This window comes from Triturus cristatus, chromosome 6 (assembly GCF_964204655.1).
Source record: "Triturus cristatus chromosome 6, aTriCri1.1, whole genome shotgun sequence".
Taxonomy (NCBI): domain Eukaryota; kingdom Metazoa; phylum Chordata; class Amphibia; order Caudata; family Salamandridae; genus Triturus; species Triturus cristatus.
The window spans coordinates 146,655,370-146,670,923 of NC_140589.1; the positions used below are offsets into that span (position 1 = coordinate 146,655,370).

The 15,554-nt window shown below is 47.6% G+C and overlaps 2 protein-coding genes across 2 annotated transcripts in view; one reads left to right on the plus strand and one right to left on the minus strand.

Moving 5' to 3' along the window:
* Window positions 1–3,985, minus strand: part of LOC146816526 (uncharacterized) — a 237,813-nt gene extending 233,828 nt beyond the window's left edge. Inside the window, exon 1 of the mRNA XM_085610374.1 lies at window positions 3,918–3,985. The gene's annotated coding sequence lies outside the window, so the exon portion shown is untranslated. The remainder of the gene's footprint in view (window positions 1–3,917) is intronic.
* Window positions 1–15,554, plus strand: part of SPDYA (speedy/RINGO cell cycle regulator family member A) — a 702,161-nt gene that overhangs the window by 362,983 nt on the left and 323,624 nt on the right. The window lies entirely within an intron of this gene.

Sequence of the window (15,554 nt, forward strand, 5' to 3'; positions counted from 1 at the left end):
CGGGACCTCGAGTGGACGCCTTGGCCGGGTGGCAGTTTAACAACAGCGGCCTGTGGTGACTGGGTGGAGTCGGTCCACCGGAGCGGTGCTGCCCTCGGCCTGCATTTTGACGTAGGCGCTCCCACTGCTAAGTGTAGCGGACCGAGGACATGCCCGGGGGTGCAGCTCTCAGATTCTTCGGTGCTTGCCCCTGCCTTTGACGGTGAGCTGCCCGGACGCCGCCCCTAGCTCGCCCTGATCCTTGCGGGCTGCTCCCGGCTTTTCGCGGGAGCTGGTCCGTGGCGGGGACGACTGTTGCCCGTGACCACGCAACGGCTGAATTTGTGCCTGCCCCCGGACCCCTGTCTTCAGCGACGTGGATCTCGAGGCGCTTGTCCCTGGGTCCCGGCCCCAATACGAGTCGGGCCTTCCCGGCGGCCATCTTGTTGCTATGCAGCCTACCATCCTGTCCACTGGGTCGCAGCAGGATTGGGAGTGTGTGACTTTTGGGAGTGTGGCGGAGCGATCGCAGAGAGCTGTGCTGGGGTACGGCGACCTCCTAGAGGCCCTTGGTGCCCTTCATTTCTCCTTGGCTCGTGGCGCCGGGGTCTTGGGGAGTAAGCTCGATGGTGTGGCATCAGCGTTGGGACAGTGGCGGCATGCTGGTCCACAGGTACACAGGGGCTTCCCACACTGCACACAGGAGGATAATGTCGCGGCCACCCCTGCGATTAGTGCACAGCTGGACACTCCGGACAGTATGCTACCGTGTGATCGGCTAATTGAGGGTTTGATCTGTTCCGGAGGTATTGGACCTGAGTGGAAGGTGGTGGCCTTGTCCCGTGCACGGCCTCCGGCGACCCAGGGACAATTCCAGCACCGTTTGTCTACTTTGGCTGATTACGTCTTCCTGGACCTTGTGTGCAGTGCAGATCCTGGGGCAGCACTGGGAAAGACGTCCCTCCATGATGCGGACTGTGTTGGTGCTCAGAGACTTCCATCCCACCTGTGTGCGTCGCTTCCCGGTTGTTTTTGGACACTCCTTTACCCTGGAACATCGGACATGGTGCTGGGTCGAGGGGTAGGCATGGGCAGAATTGCAAAGAGTGGTCAAGGATGAGGCTGATCCTTCGGGGGTGGTCATCCAGTAGACGGGCGGACTCATGGTTGCGTACTCTCATGGTTATTAGCATAGTTGGTGCATAATGCTCCCCATTCCCCCTTTTTTTTTTTTGATATGGTCGATTTGGTGCTGCTTATTGTTTGCTGTGGGGAGACTTCACCGTGCGGGAGGGAGAAGCCGGGGATATGTTTTGAAGGCCCTCCTCCAGTTTATTATACTTTCTCCACCCCCCCGTCTGGTGGGGTTCTTTCTTACTCCTTTTTCCCTGTATCTTCTATATTTCGGGTCTAGTTCCAGGGCGACAGGCACACTGCTGGGGGGGGGGGCCATACTCATTTGCAGAGGTGCAGGGTGGGGGGTTGGGGGAGGGGACTTTTTAGTCTTTATCTCTTTTTCCATGGCCTCCTTTTTCTTCTCCGCTTCTTCTTGTTTTTTCTTTTCTGGGATCAGCGCGGTACACCTCCTTTGGTGTGAATCGTCGCCTCTTCATGTGTGCCACAGTTTCCGGGGTGTTCTCTGGGCGTTAGGTACCGGGGCCTGCAGGCGCAACTGTTTTTGATATTCTTCCCCATCCGGAATTTCCCGTGTCTGCGCCATTGATCCAATAGATTGCTGCTTATTGCTTACGTCTATTATTCTTGCCCCTTATCGTTGTTGGGAAATTGTTTGGCACCTGATCCTACTGTCTTGTTTCATTATAAAATGAAAAACCCTTTTTCTCCTGGTGTCCTACCTGCGCGGCTCACTGGCCGGACTATATTGGAATGAAGATTCTGCTCTCCGAGGTGCCGCCTGTGTTTACATTGGCTCTTATTGCTCTGATTGCTTAGCGGCCGGCCCCGGGGGGGTTGTAGGCCCATACTTGTTAATGATTGAAATGTCAATAAAGGTTTTTCAACAAAAAAAAAAAAAAAGTATGGAAGAACTGAAATATCTTAAAAATTAACACCCTGTCATGCTCAACATATATTTCATCCCCAAGGTCGATAAGAATTAGACAAAACCACCGGGAATACCGATTATTTCTGCCATAGGGAGTCTTTTGGAAAACCCCTCCAAATATATTGATTTCTTTTTACAAGACTTTGTCAAGAATTTACCTTCATTTATTTAGGACACTAGAAACTTTTTGAGACACTTAAGTAAATGCGAACGGAACGATAATTGTCTGTTAATTTCTCTGGATGTAACATCCCTCTATACCAGCATTCCCCATCGAAATGGGACGAGGGCAGTCGACTATTATCTGGGCACTAGACATATGTCTCTTTTACATCATAACAAAATGTTAGTCTTTATGATAATGTATTGTCTTGAGCATAACATCTTCCTATTTCAAAATCAAACCTATCAACAAGTAAGGGGAGTAGATATGGGGGCATGTTTTTCCCCTAGTTACTCCTGCCTCCTTATGGGATGGTGGGAAGAAATGGTGTTGAACAAGAAACTCTAGAATCAAATTTTAATAGAAAGGTAGCTCTACCCTAACTGAAAGCAATAGTGAGCCCCTGTGTGGACGATAATGTTCCTAAGGGGCAGTTTATGTGTGGAAGGTCGACATGTTTCATGCCTAGTCTTGCCTTGCCCCTAACGGGTCAATTGGCACTACTTCAGGACCGTTTAAAGAAAACCTGAGATTCGTGCACTACCGCCTGGTATTCAGATAATCATTATAAATTACCAGGGGTGGTAGAAATGCCCTAGTTGACGTATACTGGGGAATTTAGTAGACCTGTTTGAAAGGGAACAAAAACAGAGGGGGGGGGGGGAGGGAGTGCGGGGGAAGTTGGATAAAGCAATATGAGTTACTCATTGTTGCAACAACATGATGCATTTAAGCATGAAAAGGATATGCTTATAGCATATAGAAACAATGCATACCGTGAGTGTTGAGAAAAGTAGTGCTGAGGCATAGTGGTCACGTGGTTGCCAGAGCGCTACTAAGGGCACTTCAAGTGAGAGTGAACTTTATTGTGACTGTAATGAGGGAAAAATGGCATACACGGCGATGAGAGGGATCTAACGCTTACAAGGCGAGAACAGCTGTTCTCTCAGTGAGATAGGGAACAACCATAAGTGCTCGGGTAAATAGTAATAATCCGCAGGCAGGAACGCTAGAAAGGCTACGGATGGGTCCAGGCACTGAGAGTGACTGAGACGTAGATGGGTAGTGGCCTGATGGGTTCGTGCTTAGTGCTCATGTCGAGTCAACTGATTGTTATGGGGAGGCCCTAGTATGGGGTGTCCCGTAAGGTCTCGGCCACTAAGGTGCTCGGCGGCATTTCAAAAGGCACCGTAATGACATCAATTTGCCAGGTTGCAGAAAAAGCAAATCGCGGTGTGCGTGCTGGCGCCGGTTATTCTTAATGGGAGTGCGTGCGTGCAGGGGAGTGGCAGGTCATAAGTGTGTTGACCGATTGCCTGACTGATGCGGGGGGGAGAAGTTGTTGGTGCTCAGTTAAGTCTGCCGAACGGGACGAAGGATACCCTGCTTATAAGGTGTCCCACAAGGTCTCAGTAAAGGCAGACCTCAGCAGCGTATAAAAGGCGCTGAAATAACAATTATTAACCAAGTCGCCCGAATGGTGGAACGTGGTGTGCATGCAAGCGCCGGTCTTAAGGTGCGTGCATGGAGGGGAGTGAACAAACACGCATACTGTAAATCATACACAAACTCGCTGGCAACTACCAGAACTCACCCCTAGTACACCGTCAAGAGGCTAACTGGGATGGCCAGAGCACCACGTTGCTCCGGTAGTCTGCAAGGGAGAATAGGTGCATACAAGAATAGTTAGTTGGTAATAATGAGGCTTACCGGTAGTGAGAGCGGGAGACCGCAGTAACGACATACTCACGGGTGTGGAGAAGCAACTTGCCGTCTTCCTACCCTAGCTCCAGGGCCCAGTAACAGTCACTTCCGGGTTGCCAGTATTTATGTATAACACTAGACCTGTAATTGGATGGGCGGCCATCTTGGGTGTAGTTTTGTGTATGGAAAACTTTATTGAGCGCGAGACAATGCTTGTGTGAGACACAATAGGAGTATAGTAGATGCCCCCTATGGTCACTAATAGTGAGAGTGCGTGAGGGGAATTAAATGTGGGGGTGGCGGCTGGATACTTCATTGAGCGCGAGACAATGCTTGTGTAAAGTACACTAGTAGTGAAAGTACATTAGGGGGAACCAAAAGCACTTCCAGAGTGGAGGTGCCGGCAGCAAACTACATTGGGCGCGAGGTAATGCTCGTGTAATGTACAAAGGGATTCAGGTACAAAGGGATTCTGGTTAAGTCGCCTATGATCATTGTAGTGAGAGTAATTGGGGGAACAAGGAGCACTTCTAGTGTGGAGGTGCCGGCGGCGTTAGATGGATCTCGTCAGGGGGATTGGGTGCTGTGGTAAAAAGATTTCAGAGACAAGCAGTATGGTTATTGCACCCGGTTCAAGGACAAGGGTAGCGTCTAGGGGGCAGGAATTAATTAACCCCTATGATCGCTATGGTGGAGGGGACAAAGACACTTCCAGAATGGCCGTGCCAGCGTGATTTGCGAGATCACATTGGGAGAAGGATCTGGAGGAGGAACTCATTAGGAGCATTAGTCGCAAACAAGAACAAATACAGTAATGTCAGGGAAACCAAAGTGAACTTTAAGGCTCAGCAATTGTTTTGTAAGGTAGGGGCAGCCAGTAAGCAAGACAGGGTACCTACTATCTTAATGTATACTAGGCGGGGTTTAGAAAGCAAACTTGAGATGAATATAAAGGCAAGGTAGGCAAGTAAACAGGGACTTGCTTTTGAGGGGGTATGTGGGTCAAGGTGGTATGGAGACAAGTAACCCTAGTGGTTCAGTTCTGTCCAGGGGATATCGTCATTGAGGCCCCTGATGTGTGACCCCAGTTTGAACACACAGCATTGTTTCTTTCTGGAGAGGGCCTCCTTGGTAATAGTAGAAAAAGCCTCAATGACAGTCCAATGTGAGTCATTTGGCGAATGGTTGGTTTCCACGAAATGTGTACACGTTTTGGTGTTAGTTTTTTTGCATCGAACATTGCTCCTCTGTTCGGTGATCCTAGTTTTTACTGCATGTGTGGTCATCCCTATGTATTGGAGTTGGCAGGGGCGTGTTATTTGGTAGATGCAATTTCGTGTGTTGCAATTCGTGTGTTCGTTTGGGTCCAACTCCAGCTGTTGGTCAGTAAAATGCTTTTAGAGGCCTGGGTGAATGGGCAGACTACGCACTGACCACAGGGATAGTGGCCAGTGACAGGTGGAAGATCCCAAAGTGTATTGGGGGCCCTAGAGGTTTGCTTTTTTGGTCTTGTGTTGACCAGTATTTCTTTAGGGGGGTATTGTCTCTTGACAAGATTGGTGTTAAGTTCAAAGCTTGTTTTTTGTAATCATCAATGTTGCTGCAATTCCTGCCTGGCGCCGGTTACTCTTAATGGAGGTGCGCGCGTTCAGGGGAGAGGCAGGTCATGGGTGTGTTGACTGATTGCCTGACTGATGCGGGGGACAGAAGTTGTTGGTGCTTAGTTAAGTCTGCCAAACGGGACGAAGGATACCCTGCTGTAAGGGACATCCCTTACATCCCATAGTTTAGAGTATTTGGGCAAAGGTGGGTTTAAAACACGCATACTTCTCATAAGTTTTTTAGTTAATAAGTTTTGACCTACTGAGATACCATCTATTAAGCAGTGGCCAGCTGCGATGGCCGATCTATAGACATTAACGGTTCGATAATCCAGACCTGATGCAAAGATTTCAGCCAGGAAGTTGAGAACTTGAACTACATCAGTTGAAATGGGATCGTAATTCCGTCGAAGGCACCAACAGGATGTTATGAAAGAAGCTGGAATTGACATTTCTTTTTTGGGGGGGCTCACTCTCTTAGAGGAGCATCAGCTTCTAAAGCATTTATTCTGGGTGGTAGCCTTCAAGATATCCTTAAAGCTGCTGATTGGTCAAATGAATCAAAAGAGTCTTTGAAGAAATATGAACCAATGGGTGGTCTACCGCCACTTCAAAATGGAAGGAATCCACCTTCTCAGAGATGTCTTAAGGAAAGGGGATTGGCTTACTCGACTAGATCTCAAGGATGCGTACCTAACCGTCCCCATCTGGCCCCCACATCAAAAGTTCCTCCAATTCTTTTGGGAAGGGAAACTATGGCAATTCTCCAGTCTCCCCTTCGGACTTTCTTCAGCCCCTTGGTGTTTCACCAAGGTCCTTCGCCCAATAGCTGGCTGGCTGAGAAGCAAAGGAGTAAGACTAATCCTCTATCTGGACGATATTTTAATAATGGCTCAGTCCAAAGGGGTTGCTTCCCAACACACAAGTCTTGCCATAAAGATTTTGAAACATCTAGGTTTCGTGATTAATACCAAAAAATCGCTAACGACTCCAAGCCAAGAAACAGAGTTCCTGGGTTTCTCAGTAAATACAGTCCTTGCAGGATTGTAATTGCCAGGGGAAAAAGTAAGGAAACTCAGGAAGGAGTTAAGGAAATTTCTAAAGATTCACCACTTCCCTCTAAGGAGATTAGCAAGGATTCTGGGCCTGCTGTCCACGACTATCCAAGCTATTTATCCGGGTCCTCTTCACTATCGTGCCCTTCAGAGACTCAAAGCCAAAGCCCTGAGGAAGAATCCATCCTACTCCCAAATAGTTTCCCTGGATCAAGATTCCAGGAAAGAAATACTCTGGTGGTTGAGAAATGCAGAAGCATGGAACGGGAGAGCAATTTTCGGGGAGGATCCGGACTTAGTAATAGTCGGATGCCAGCCTAGAGGGATGGGGTGCCACATGTGGCAACTCTTCAACGGGGGGACTTTGGACGCCCCGGGAGAAGGATCTACACATCAACTGCCTAGAACTACTAGCAGGATCCTTTGCAATCTAGAGCTTCACCAAGAACTTGATGAAGTGTTCAGTCATGCTTCGCATGGACAACGTATCGGCTGTGAGATACGTGAACAAAATGGGAGGTCCTCATTCCAAAGGACTATCCGATTTAGCCAAGAAGTTTTGGGCATACTGCCTCAACGCCATTTCAGTCACTGCAGAACATATTCCGGGATTGAACAATGGGGTAGCAGACTGGTTCTCAAGGAATTTCAAAGATTTGAGCAACTGGAAACTCAACAGGGAAATCTTCACAACCATCCAGTCGCTGTGGGGCCCATTTGGAATAGACCTGTTTGCAGACGGTCAACACTCAACTACCCAAGTTTTTCAGCTGGAGACCAGATCCGATGGCCTTGGGGATAGACGCTTTCCTCCAGAACTGGCTTGGTTTGAAACCCTATGCATTCCCGCCTTTTGCCATGCTCCCACGTCTTCTCCTTCAAATTCAGAGAAACAAGGAAATAGTAGTAGTTATAACCCCCCTATGGAGATCCCAGGCTTGGTTTCCCATCATGTTGGAAATGAGTGTGGACTTTCCAATTCTCATTCCTACCTTCGAAGAAATAATCACAGACCCTCAGGGAGAATGTCACCCCCTTGTTCTTCAAGGACTCATGTCACTGATGGCATGGAGGATTTCAGGAGACAATGGCAGCTCCCGGGACTTTCGGAGAGCGCTTTCAGAATCCTGTCTGAATCTTGGGCACCTGGAACAAGGAAAGCTTATAGATTGGCTTGGCGTAAATGGTTTTGTTGGTGCCTTCGACGGAATTACGATCCCATTTCAACTGATGTAGTTCAAGTTCTTAACTTCCTGGCTGAAATCTTTGCATCAGGTCTGGCTTATCGAACCGTTAATGTCTATAGATTGGCCATCGCAGCTGGCCACTGCTTAATAGATGGTATCTCAGTAGGTCGAAACTTATTAACTAAAAAACTTATGAGAAGTATGCGCGTTTTAAACCCACCTTTGCCCAAATACTCTAAACTATGGGATGTAAGGGATGTCCCTTACAGCAGGGTATCCTTCGTCCCGTTTGGCAGACTTAACTAAGCACCAACAACTTCTCTCCCCCGCATCAGTTAGGCAATCAGTCAACACACCTATGACCTGCCACTCCCCTGCACGCGCGCACCTCCATTAAGAGTAACCGGCGCCAGCACGCACACCGCGGTTTGCTTTTTCTGTAACCTGACAAATTAATGTCATTACGGTGCCTTCTGAAACGCCGCCGAGCATCTTAGTGGCCGAGACCTTACGGGACACCCCATACTAGGGTCCCCCTGTAACGATCAGTTGACATGAGCACTAAGCACGCACCTATCAGGCCACTACCTATCAACGTCTCAGTCACTTTCAGTGCCTGGACCCCATCCGTAGCCTTTCTAGCGTTCCTGCCTGCGGATTATTACTATTTACCCGAGCACTTACGGTTGTTCCCGATCTCACAGGGCGAACAGCTGTTCTCCAGTATTTAGGGTGTCTTTCATAGATTCACATGCCTGAATCATTTCCCGTCGTCGGAGTGGGAGTCCCTCGGTACATAAAAAAGCAATAACTATGCATGTAATAACCAAAAAACCTTGGTAACATAAAACCAGGAAGTAAAGTAGCCTAAGCTACCAGGAAAAAACTTCCACACCTATGACTATCAGTCATTGTGTACAGTCCAAACTGCAGCCAATCAGGCGACAGCACCCACCAGAATGTTCTCCTCAGAGGCTCAGGCTCTCAGATTTTCTACCGCACGTCGTGTGAAGGGAGTCTCCCTGAGCTCTGCTCAGTACTTCAGTTTTTTCTGGTTTTTTGCTTATCTTCAAGATGTCATCTTCTAAGAGGTCTCTCTTTAGGCCTTGTGAGTCTTGTGGGAAGCTTCAGCTATTTTCTGAAGACTCCCCACAAGAAGTGCATTTACTGCCTCTATCCGGATTATGAGGTGAGGGATTGTAAGATCTGCGGGACCTTCCCCCAGAAGACCCTCAGAGATAGAGAAGGGCGCCTACTTCTGTGGCTACAGAAGATCAAGGACAAGGATAACCCTTTATCTGAGGTGGAGAGTGTAGCCTCTGGTTCATCTATGTCCTCTAGAAAGAGGATGGCTGAGGAAGACTTATCATCTCCTGGGGCTAAGGTGTTGAGATAAGTCCAGCCTGCTAAGGGCTCTGGCTTGCCTTCTACTTCCTCTTCAAAAAAGGCTTCTCCACCTTCAAGATCTAAGCCTGCTACGCTCTCGAGAAAGACTGGAAAGTCTCTGGCATCAAAAAGACTTCCTGACAAAAATTCACCTCAGAAGAAAGTTCCATTGTCGACGATTATCATCGTCGCCGCTATTTCTACATCGACGGTAACCTTCTCGTCGCCGAGACCCAAGATGATCATGGCATCGGCTTCTTTCCCGTCAACGCTGGTCTCCGTTGCTGTTCGACCCATCTCGTCAACGAAGGAGATTTCATCTCTTGTCAGCGCTCCGTCGACGGTAAGGATTAAAAAGATCTCGTCAACGACTGCTGCGTCGACGGCCACCTCGTCCTCGAAGACTACCTCGTCGACAACGACCTCCTCGTTGACGAAGATTGCCTCATTGACGGCGAACCTCTCGTCAACGAAAACGGCTGCCTCGTCGACACTAACTTTTCGGACGCCAGCTCCATCGACGACAGTCTCGTCGACGGCACACTCATCGACGCCTCTTTTGTCTTCCTGCACGGATTTACAAGTTTGGTCTGCAACATCGGCTGCTGCTTCCTCCGCCCTGCCTACAGCGGCGGCATTTTTACTACAACGTCGTGGCTCCTCATTGGAAGCCCTTTCCCCATTAAAGTTGCCTGAGCAACTATTAGATTCTGAGGCGGAAGAAGAAGAGGAATCAGGAGTGGATGATAGATTCCGCACTGCGAGGAGTCCATTGGAATTGTTTATAAAATATCAGGATGATGACCAGGAGGAAGAACCTTGTCCTGAGCCTCAAGCTCCAGCTCCTGCCACAATTCCCTCAGCACAAATGCCTTTGGACTTCCTTAACAATTTGCAATATATGTTACAAGACTATCGCCGTTTTCCTCCATCTGAGTCTCTTCCATCCACGCCGATGCCAAGGGTTCCTGGAACTCCTTTACGATCTCCTAGACCACCTTCTCCAGTGCCATCTCGTCATTCCCATGCGGCTAATACTACAGATGATGACAGGGAAGAGGGAGAGGTAGATGATCAGTCTGTTCTGTCGGAGTGGGATGAATATTAAATTCTACCTCCATCACCGTCAGCTCCAGCTCCCGTGGACTCTCCTCCTGTGGATATCGGAGGTTTTCATCTCCTTATGAAGAGGGCAATGAAGAGGTTTCTCATACCTATGGAGACAAAGAAAGATGACTGCTTTCATTATGATTTTAAAGACCAACCACGAAAGCAGATCAGGACAATTCCCATCATAGATTTTATCTGGAAGGAAGGGTTGAAAATCATGGCAACACCAAATTCTCTTCCTACAGTCTTGCCTCGGTTAGACAAAAAATATAAGGTGCCGAGTGATTCAACTGCATGCCTCATCGGCCAGCCGAAAGCTGACTGTCATCTCCCAAGCGGCGCAGAGACGGGCCAGGAACCCCTCTTCACCTATAACAGCTCTGCCGGACAGGGATGGCAGATGGTTGGATTCGATTGGAAAGAAGGTTTCCAGTATGGCTGCAACGACTCTCCGGGCTGCAAATTTCCTAGCGATATTAGGGAGATACGATAGACAAATGTGGTCCGACATCTCCCCCTACATTAACATGCTGCCCGAACCCTCCAAATCCAAGGCCTTGAAGATTTTACAGGAGAGAGAGTATACCTCTGCGGTAATCATCGACGCAGCCGTGGATGTGGCATCCACAGGATTTAGACAATTAGCAGGCGCAGCAGTACTGAGGAGACAAGGTTGGCTGAAATTGACATCTTTTCACAAAGAGGTCCAAACCAAGATTATCGACATGCCGTTCGATGGGGAGCTACTATTCAGTCAACATGTTGATGAGGCCCTTCAGGCTATTAAAAAAGACACAGAGACAGCGAGGTCTCTTGGTAGTCTGCAGTTTCGTAAGTCGTCCTTTCGTGGTGCCAAAGGACGTGGATCCTTCTCCAATAGGGGAGATTACAATCTTATTAAACCTCTCAAAGTAATCAAAGGTTTCAGCCCTACAGACAGCAATCATACGGACAACGAGGAAACAATCCTATCGTGGACGGGATTCAAATAAAAAACAATGAGATCCGCCAACTGCCACCATGTCTGCTATCCCACCGTTACTCAAACTGATCCAGAATTACAAAAGACAAGTGGGTTATGGATATAATGGCCAGAGGCCATGCTCTGGAGTTCACAAAGATTCCCCCAAACTCTCCTACCAAAGGACCACCTCCTGCTCATCTCAAGGAGCTTTTTTCCCAGATAAATCTGATGATTCGGAAAGGAGCAATCGAAAGGGTCCCTCCTTTACAAAGGGGAACAGGATTTTATTCGAGATTTTTCCTAATTCTAAACAAGTCGGGAGAATGGCGACCCATTCTCGACCTTCACGCCCTCAACAAATACCTGAAAAAGTTGTCCTTCCGAATGTTAACACTTCAAGAAATACTCCAATTGCTTTCAGCGGGGGATCACATGGCCACCCTCTACCTCCAAGACGCTTATTTTCATGTACCAATCCTACCCAGACACAGAAAATTTCTATGGTTCAGAGTGGTTGGCAGAGACTTTCAATTCAGAGTCCTTCCGTTTGGTCTTCGTTCAGCACCCCGTGTATTTACAAAGGTCATAGCACCAGTGACCACACACCTTCGTCTACAGGGCATTCAAATTTTCCCTTACTTGGACGACTGCCATATCAAGGCGAATTATTTTCGAACGGCAAACGCACATGTTCAGGACTGTCTGCTACTATTCCAATCTCTGGGTCTCTCCATAAATTTCAAAACGTCTCATCTGACTCCATCACAGAGAGACATTTCTGGGAGCCACACTGGACACAAGGCTGGCGCAAGCTTTCGTCTCAAAGGAAAGACAACTCAAGATCTGCAATCTCGCTCGCTTATTGCTGTCAAAAAGAGTGCGTTTCAGTCTGTTTGTACAAGTCCTTCCTAGGGATGATTTCTTCTTGCATCCCTCTGATACCCAACTGCCGTTACAGAATGAGGCCATTGCAAGAGGAACTCAACCTTCAATGGCTCCAGATATCGGGGTATTTCGAGGACATCGTTCGCATCACTCCTCGGATGCGAGAAGCCTTTCATTGGTGGAGCCTAATAAAGAACATAAAGGAAGGATGTGCATTTCTGGTCGAAATGCCGGATTTCACCATAACCACAGATACATCTCTCGAGGGATGGGGGGCGCACCTTCAAGAGATGACAGTCAATGGCAGATGGACTTCTCAGCAAAAGAAGTGGCATATAAATCTTCTGGAATTACGAGCCATTTTCTTGGCTCTGAAGTCATTTCGAACCATCATCAGAAGAACCTCCGTACTGTTTTGAACGGACAATGCTACAAGTATACATTACTTGAAAAAGCAAGGAGGGACAAAGTCAGCCCTACTATCTCAACAAGCTCAAGAGATTTGGGACTGGGCGATTCGTGCCATTCGTGTCCCAGGGGTCGCAAATGTTCTAGCGGATTCCCTCAGCAGGTCCACAACATCCAACCACGAGTGGGAGCTTCATCAACCAATCTTAAACAGAGTTTTTCGAGAGTGGGGGCACCCAGATTTCGACTTGTTTGCGACCAGCCAGAACCGCAAATGCCCATCCTTTGCAAGTTGGGTTCCCCAGAAATACTCATGCAGAAATGCGTTTTCGATTAACTGGGCGCAGATATATGCCTACGCCTTTCCACCGATTCTGTTAGTTCCACGAGTTCTCCGCAAGATCAAGAAACAACCTTGCCGCATGATCCTCATAGCTCCCTGGTGGCCTCGCCAATTCTGGTTCACCGAACTTCTCCTCCTCTCGGAGTGTGAACCCATTCAGTTTCGGCCAATACCGAACCTTCTGTCCACCCAGAGCGGACGGATCTGTCACCCGGACCCAGCATCTTTGAGATTAGCGGCATGGCTCCTCAACACCTTGAATTCGCACACCTAAATATTCCTGCGGACTGTCAGGAGGTTTTCGCTAATGCTCGAGCACCTGCTACTATTAAAACTTACAAACTAAAATGGAAGAGGTTTTGCATGTGGTGTCAATCTGTCAATATCCACCCTATTCATGCAAAACCAGAACAACTTTTACCGTTCTTTCTTCATTTGGTGAGATCGGGCCTCTCCCATTCTACTTTGAAGGTTTTCTTGGCAGCAATTTCAAGGTTTCGGCAGGATGGTTCTAATTCTCTTTATTCAAATAGACTCATTCAGCAATTCTTCAAGGGGTTGTTTCGGATGTTTCCCCCTATTCGACGTCCACCTCCATCCTGGCACCTTAATATAGTGCTTACACAACTTATGTGGCACCCCTTCGAACCTATTCATAAAATGGACTTAAAGTTCCTTTCCTGGAAGATTTCTTTGCTATTGGCTCTGACATCAACAAGAAGAGTAAGTGACCTTCAAGCGTTCACTATTCATCCACCTTTTCTGCAATTTACATCGAAGATCTGTAGTGCTACGCACTAATCCCAGCTTCATGCCAAAAGTTCCTGCGGATTTCCACCTTAATTAACCTATAATTTTAAAGACATTTTTTCCAAAGCCGCTCACAACTGTGGAAAGGGCCTTGCATTCCCTTGATATCAGAAGATGTCTCAAGTTTACTTACAACGGACAGCAACAATACGTAAATCAGACCAACTCTTTGTGGCATATGGTAGATTGCGCCAAGGGCACTCTGTCTCCAAACCAACCATAGCTTGTTGGATTTCTGCTGCAATTTGTTTAAGTCATGAACAAGCGGGAAGACAGTTGCAGGCTACCCCAAGAGTGCATTCTACAAGAGCAATTTCTTCATCCACCGCTCTCTTCGCTGGTGTGCCTCTACATCAGATCTGTAGAGCGGCAACCTGGTCCAACAGGCACACTTTTACCAAGCAATACTGTCTGGAAGCCTCAAGCGATGCAGATGCGTCAGTGGGACAAGCTGTTCTCCGCAATCTTTTAAAATAAGGTGAGCCTCTGTACTCCCTCCTCCATCTATGCTCTTTTCTATAAGACTCTTATTCCATACTGTTCTTTTCTATATCTTGAAGTGGTTCTGCATATGTTCAGCGCAGATGTATTTAGATAAGAATATACATTTTGGTAATGTTTATTTACTATGATACGTAAGCAGTGTCTTATGAGCATGATGATCTGTACTGCTATCTACTCTGATTCAGGCATGTGAATCTATGAAAGACACCCTAAATACTGGAGAAGAACAATAGTTACCTGTAATCTGTGGTTCTCCAGTATTGGTGTCTTTCATAGATTCACATGCAACCCGCCCACCTTCACTCAGAGGCTGGTTAGGCTGTTATACTATGGTTCACTCCTGTGCGAGGAAAATCTGAGAGCCTGAGCCTCTGAGGAGAACATTCTGGTGGGTGCTGTCGCCTGATTGGCTGCAGTTTGGACTGTACATAATAACTATGATAGTCATAGGTGTGGAAGTTTTTTCCTGGTTGCTTAGGCTACTTTACTTCCTGGTTTTATGTTACCAAAGTTTTTGGGTTATTATATGCATAATTATTGCTTTTTTATGTACCGTGGGACTCCCACTCCGACGGGGAATGATTCAGGCATGTGAATCTATGAAAGACACCAATACTGGAGAACCACAGATTACAGGTAAGTAACTATTGTTCTTCTCGCCTTGTAAGCGTTAGATCTCTCTCATTGCCGTTATGCCATTTTTACCTCATTAGAGGCACGAAAAAGTTCACTCTCACTTGAGGTGCTCTTAGTAGCGCTCTGGCAACCACGTGACCACTATGCCTCGGCACTACTTTTCTCAACACTTACGGTATGCATTGTTTCTATATGCTATAAGCATAACCTTTCATGCTTAAATGCTTCATGTTGTTGCAACAATGAGTAACCCATATTGCTTTATCCAACCCTCCCCCCCCCCCCTGCATACCCCCCCTGTTTTTGTTCCCTTTCAAACAGGTCTACTAAATTCCCCAGTATACATCAACTAGGGCATTTCTACCGCCCCTGGTAATTTATAATGATTATCTGAATACCAGGCGGTAGTGCACGAATCTCACTTTTTCTTTAAACGGTCCTGAAGAAGTGCCAATTGACCCATTAGGGGCAAGACTAGGCATGAAACATGTCGACCTTCCACACATAAACTGCCCCTTAGGAACATTATCGTCCACACATGGGCTCTCTCTTGCTTTCAGTTAGGGTAGAGCTACCTTTCTATTAAAATTTGATTCTAGAGGACTGCTCTACACCTATTTTATCCTATTTAATCTCACTGTGCACTACCTAGCCCCCACACCCGCACGCACCTTACGGCTTCTTCTTCAAAAGATCCACGACAAAGAGCCCCGGTTTCGGGAGCCCGTCAGGCATTGCAGCGCCGGCCTGACGG